This window comes from Mixophyes fleayi, chromosome 2 (genome assembly GCF_038048845.1).
Source record: "Mixophyes fleayi isolate aMixFle1 chromosome 2, aMixFle1.hap1, whole genome shotgun sequence".
NCBI classification, from domain to species: Eukaryota; Metazoa; Chordata; class Amphibia; order Anura; family Limnodynastidae; genus Mixophyes; species Mixophyes fleayi.
The window spans coordinates 148,756,938-148,764,045 of NC_134403.1; positions in this window are offsets into that span (position 1 = coordinate 148,756,938).

Sequence of the window (7,108 nt, forward strand, 5' to 3'; positions counted from 1 at the left end):
TTAGGGTATGCCCACTTTTGTTTTCTCTACAGTGTTTAAATGTTTTGCATTCTTGCCAACCAAGGGGTGGATTTATTAAATTTGTGTTTTAAACTATTGCACATCACTGGTGGTTTAGTGCTCCAAACAGCTTAATTTACTATAGGATGTATTAAAGTAATTTTATCATTTTAAAATAAGCATTGCCCAATCAATTGAATGTGTGTCCAAAGCACAAAGTGATTTATTTTTAACAGATGTAAATAGTCAACAATTCAATACATTATTATATCATGATAAAGTACAGTACAGCACAGCCAATACCAAAAGATAAGTACATACCAATGCAATCGCTTGCGCTCGCTTGCGCACCCACGGGACCCGATGGACAATATTCTGTATAGAATATTGTGTCAGAGTTGACTGAGGCCCCAGTGAGATGCAGCTAATATATATACAGTCAGTGTTTCATTGTGAACAATAGAGATGACGTAGATTGTTTCTATAGGTCCAGACGTTGGGTGGGTCCAGGCCAGACAGGTAATAGGTTGATTCAATCTAAGGAATCCAAAGGTGGGGGTCTTCTCTCCAGGGGGTCTGCTCCTTTTCATAGCCAGTATCATACAAAGGTTTTACTCTCTAATATCAATAACTAAAGTATGCAATGTGCGATCTCTTCGCCGACTGCACCGGACAGCTGCTGATGATTAGGGCTTCAATATGATATCAGGCATGACACCTTTCCTATTACCTAAACCTTTAATAACACTAAAATGTACATATAATCAACATATATATATATATAGATATATATATATATATATATATATATATCTCTATGTATATATATATATATATATATATATATATATATATATATAGACTAATAATAAACCGAATACTATCTGCTCCTGAATTACAGTGTAACAGAACCAATATGAAATTATATAAATAACTAACTGTTGTAATGCGAGTGTGTGCGTCCGTATTTTACCGTGCGAACGCACCACATCACGTAACACGTGGCATACGCTTCGTAATACGCACGGCAAACCAATATTAAACCAATATACTTTCGTTCATCCAATTATACGACTTCAACAGTCCACCCTTTGATAGTACAATAAACTATCACCTTAAAGATGTTATAAGCAGGATCTCAGTACCATGTTTCATTGTTATGTAATACAAATCCCCCTTGGTGTATGTCCACGCTGTTCGTAGATCTAAACAAGTTATCATAAGAGAGTCTCTCCTCTAAACGACTTCTTCTTTTACTATAAACCGTACACTTCTGGAGCTTGGAGATAACCTTTTGTATGCCCTTCAAGGGTGCAATAAAATACTTAATACATTATTTGGAAAGGTACATGGTACAGTAGAACGTGTATCAGCTATACAGAATTCTCTACTACAGTTCTTCAAGTTTAACAGGTTCTTCTGTCCAACGCATGTCTTTAAGCTCAGAATACATTTAAACACTTCATGTTCATCAATAGCATCATCCTATGTCTATCAATAATGTCATATGCAATCTCCTTCAGCTTGCGTTAATATACACACATCTAATAATGTCACCAGTTCTTTTCATCAACACTTGTGGGCGGGCTATTGTCTGTTCGTTCTTCCCAGTCTCCCAATACTCAGATTTAACAGTGATCAGCTTGTAAAGCATTGGGAGACTTCAGACTAAGGGACCTAGGTGTCCTACTTTTTTCCCTAGTGACCTCCCACCCATAGTTCGGGTACCTCAAGAATATTTAGTGGAAAGAGAACTAATCCTACTTGATATAATCACTGAGACACGCGTGAGCACGCCCAGCACTTTGTTTGGTCTAAAACCTTACCCTCCCAAGAATGATAATCATTCTCAAGGATGCCTGCTCAAGTCTGAATATTACTGGACTGGCATCGCTGGGTGTGTCTCTTTTTTAACTATGGGGTCGCCGTACTTACGGACGTAATGCTACTCAGACAATAGCCCCTCGCACTTTCTCCAAGCTCCAAGGTTTCCAAATTTTCCTTTACCCCTGAATTGAATAGAGTAATTGGCTGGACTGATTATGCTACTAACTTCTTCCTCCCCAATACCTCCTTATCATTACCTGAACCAGTCTCTGTCACCTGCTAATAATTAAAAGAATTAACCGCCCCGAGAAGAGAATGAAATGAGAGAACACAAAACAGGAAAAACTACAACTTCATGCTGGACAACAGTCTTAGCCTTTGGCTCAGGTGCTACTAACTGCATTCGAGGCCTTCCAGTACAGACTCATGAGTGCCCTTGGACCCTTCTCTGAGTGTTGGCCCCTCTGCAGTGGGTGGTATGGGCACCAGTGTGTCTCTGCTACCCTTGAAGCCGTGAGGCTGGTAGCCTACACCTGGTACCTGTCTGGCAAATAACCTAAGCTTAAGAAATTACTGCTCCACAACTTACTCTCCTGATTCAACATCCTGACAGTTAGTATGACCTTTCAGGAAACAGTGTTTTGGACGTTCTCGGTTGCTGTCTCACTATTTACCTTCTCTCAAGGTCTAACCTAGCCTCCCAGTTACAATCTCATCTCACGAGGGGTCAAGAACATTTCAAAAACTGACAGGTTAGGAGTCTGCCCAGGGGTGATCTCTTGGTAGCGGGAAAGGACTAGTGGCACTTCAATCAAGTTCCAACTCTTATTCTATTCAATTCATTCTACCGAGTACCACTACTTTATGTTCACACTGGTTTATGGCTAATTGAAAGTATATGATTTGTTACCACTACTCATACATTATACATCTATTATCAATAACATGAATACCCCTATCATCTATTATAACTCTAGGACTATCACATTGAATAACAAAAGCTTTGAGTATGATACAGTAATACATTAGACACATTTCAATACACCTCTACCTAGACATTTTTCATTGGTACACCTGTGTATACTTGAGGATCCTGCATGGTGGTAATTGGATGACGTGTATTTGTTTTACCTGGAGGAAAACCCATCAGCAGGAGGGATATGGGATGGCTCTATTGGTCTACCTTGTCCATCTCTCCAGAGTCCACCAGACTCCTCACCACATCTCTTCACCTTCCAGACAGTTTATCCCTCGGGTAACACAAATCTTCCTATATTAACCAATATGTGTATGCGTGCATGTGTGTGTGTGTTCACCTTTTTAAAACTAAAACAATACAACGAAAGACAAACAAAACATAGATTTGTTAGCTGTCACATAAAATCCTGCTGTCTATTTGACAGCTATGTTCTCCCTGGTGTGACAGCCATGTATGGTTGTGTGTGTAAGTGTGGACTTTACTAGCAGCTACTTCAGTTGGTAACTGTGTCACTGTATAAAGTCCTCTATGTAGTGTCCTAATCATGTGCTGGTATTGCTATAAAACGATTTCTCAGTCACCTCAACATCGCCCTCTAGACTAGAAAAATGCTAGAGACCAATGTATATCAATCGATTTTCCCTCTGCCAACTCACATGTCATGCTCAGTACCTCATATTCAGCTACTTGACTAAGTGGGAAAGGCAAAGAGGTCTCTTTCTATAACACTTTCTTCAAATATAACAGTATCCAGTACATGCCTGTCTAACAGTGAAAATTATAAAACATGAAAATTCTACATTTTCTAGGGTTTCACATTATGTTGTATCTTGTGGTAAAAATCCTACTCCAATGTTCTACACAGAGATGCATATCTGTATGCCTATCCTCTAACAATCTCCTGTCTCCACCCTTTGTGCATCCATAAAAAGGCACATTTTTGTACAGGAGGCACGAACCAAAACAAAAAAACAAAAAAACAAAACAGATATGCAATCTATAAAACATGAATCGTATTTCCACAACAGAACCTTTCTGCTTAAAATAATCAGCAGTTTCTATACACATGAAAACAAAACCCCTGACTGTTTCTGTAACTTATGTCAATCTAGTGTGTGTATCTCTGAATTTGTCTTATGTAAAAATAATAAAATATGTTTTAGCCCCATTGTTGAGACTGTGTCTGATTTTATCTCTACCAGAGCAGAGAGAGAGAGAGAGGTAGAGAGAGGTAGAGAGAGAGGGAGAGAGGGAGAGAGAGAGAGACTAGCGTTTGTGTAAAGAATGAGAAATAGGAAAGCAATGAATGATGGGAATACAAAGGTTTGAATACAAACATACATGTAGAAAGGGAGATTTTTACAACAAAATGACAGCTGGATTGGACTCTGACTCTACGGGGAAATGGCTGTATTCATTCCACTGTTCCCCTTAGCTATTTGCTAACTATGACCCCTCCCCATACTTGACTAGGGGTTCTTAACAGTGCAATCCAGTGTCGTCCGTCATTTGTTCATTAAGAACTCGGTATCTCATTGACTACATACCTTTTCAACTGACTTTTCTAACTTATAATAGAGAAATGTAAAATGTACTCTTAGTGACTCATATTTTCTCTGAAATACATAAAACGATATTTTGGAGCAAAGTATGTACATACTTCATTGTTGGATAATGATTCTCAGCCAAACAAATTATCATGAGTCACTGCAGCCTAAAACAAAAGAGTGTTCCAATTGTCTATTGTTAATTAGTCTTTCAAGAGTAATTCTTCTATTTCTCTATCTCACCCCTTTTAAACACTTGTCTATACTTCTTTTGTGTCCCCTTTATCTGTGAAAAGAAAAACAAGATAGTTATCTTAAAACAGCAAACAAAACAAACATTTCTATTCTTTGCCGTCGGCTAGTGATTTAGGAAAACAAACATGTGACAACATAAAACAAACAAACAAAATCAACAAAGATTACTTTCAAAAAAATAAGTTTCTTTCTACATTTTGCACCTTAATGCTCACCACAGATTAACTCTAGAGTCGGCTATATTTCTCCCCCAGAATATTAGTTGTTACAGAGTGTGCAATCAATTAAAGGGGAACCTCTGAGAGAAGTGTACGCCTCCTTTGTGGATGTCTATGTGATTTCCAACCCAGATATTCATTCTTCTCTCTACACAGTTCCTACTCATGTGTCCCTTCTTATGGCAGTAGATGCACGTCCCTGTCATGTCTGCACAATGTTTTGCTAGGTGTCCTATTTTATTGCCTTGAAAACACTTCCTCAACTCGTGTTGTTTCTCTTCCTTTTTACAATCTTTCCTAATGTGTCCTTCTTCTCTGCAATTGTAACATCTCACTATTCTGGGTTTCCTGTTATGTGGGTTGTATTCTGGTGGTCGTGTGTGCAGTCCCTCTAGTGCTGGGATACTTATCATCATTACCCTATCACTTAGTGTCTCTTTCTGTTTGTTTATACTTTTATCATGTTCTATAGCTGACTCCCTGAGAGCACTTACAGTGGTTCCTTTCCAGTATGGTAATGAAGTTTGCACCCTTCTTTTCAAGTTTTCCCTGAGGCCATCCATTAGAACTTTAACAGCAACCTCTCTGTAATATAGATTATCTTTTATGTCTGGTACCCCAGTATATTTGCCCATTGCTATCAAAGCTCTGCAAAAATAGTCTGCTGCATTTTCACTATCTTTTTGCCGGATACTAAAAATTTTACTCCAGTCCACTATCACTGGGAAATATGTGGCCAACTGTGTGATTATATGTCTAATATTGTCCTGATTATCATCCTCGGTTAAGGATTCATCCTCCTCCAACATACAATCCTTAATGAACTTTTGTATGTCAGTATTGAGAGGAAGACAGGTCTTCAATAATACTCGCCAATCGTTATTAGTTGGCTCATACACATTACCATAATATCTAATAAACTACTGACATTTGGTCAAATCTTTCCTAGGATCAGGGAAATCAGACAAAATTGAAAATGTTTCAGACCTAGTGCATGGATCATGCTTTGCTACATGTTTTAAGGGAACATCACTATTCCTGTCTGCTTTCCCATTGGGAACTGCTGCTGTGCAGACAGGATGTAAGTCTACCAAATCACTGAAACTAGTTGCTGAAATTGCTTCTGCAGTACAATGGATGTCTCCCCCTGTGTTAACCTTTTCATTATTCTCACCACTTTCAGCAGCTGCCCCTGCTGGTGGGACCGTTCCTCTTCTTTGTCCTGAAACATTACTTTTAACGTTACTTAAAACAACATACAACTTACTAGTTACAGTTTTTACATTTTTGGTATTGGCTGTACTTCCCGCCCCGACCGAATTTATCGGGGGCGTGTTTGCGCTCAGTTCGCCACGCTTTGCAACGCACACTTCCGGAATGCTTGTTTCCGGTACGCTTACTTCCGCTGAACACGTGTTTTTCCTTACACTCACTTCCGCTGTGCGTTCGCTGCTCTGCCACGTGTTACCTTCCATTTGCCACGATTTTAAACAATGATTATGTGCATTTCTCACTTCCGTTGACTTAATCAACCGTACTTTATCTTTTACGGTATTTAGCACCTCTGCATTAAAACTCCCTGTTGTTGGGAAAGGCCTATCACAATCTTTGGTCATTTCGACCCACGTGTCACAATACACAGTTGCGTATGCACCATATTTTGCACACATGAGAAATCTCGCTGACTCAATAAGACCTTCCTTAGGCAGTAAATTGGCAATCTCTAGCGTATGCCTAGCACCCATGTTGCACAATATACTTTCTACCCGGAACACAGACACACCGCAATGCTCTGTTCCTTCCGGCCAAATGTGAAATACAGACACACCGCAATGCTCTGTTCTTTCCACTAAATAATTTCAACTCTGTTGCTATACTCACCGCTAGAGATCTATAATGCTCGGTGAACGTATTTCCTTTAGCCGCGTTCACTCGCTTTTCTCGCCCCTGGCGAGGATCCCTAATACAGAAATATCACTGTGGGCCCCAAGGGCTATCAGCTCCTCGATACCCTGGCTCAACCACAAAAATCTGCTGAGTTTATTATCGCTGGGAGCGCAAGTTAATACAATCAACCTGCCTTTCCAGTATAATTCCTCCTAGCTGCTTCACCAATTCGCACTAACGGTGCGATCGGATCGCACTGCCTACCAATACTAATTATTAGCAAACCTTGCGATCTATTGGTAGCGCTTTGCGAAAACCCGGTTTTCGCATTCGGTATACCTGCCCTGTATACCGTCCTTCAGTTGGGCAATCCGCCTCGTCAGACAGCAACTGAG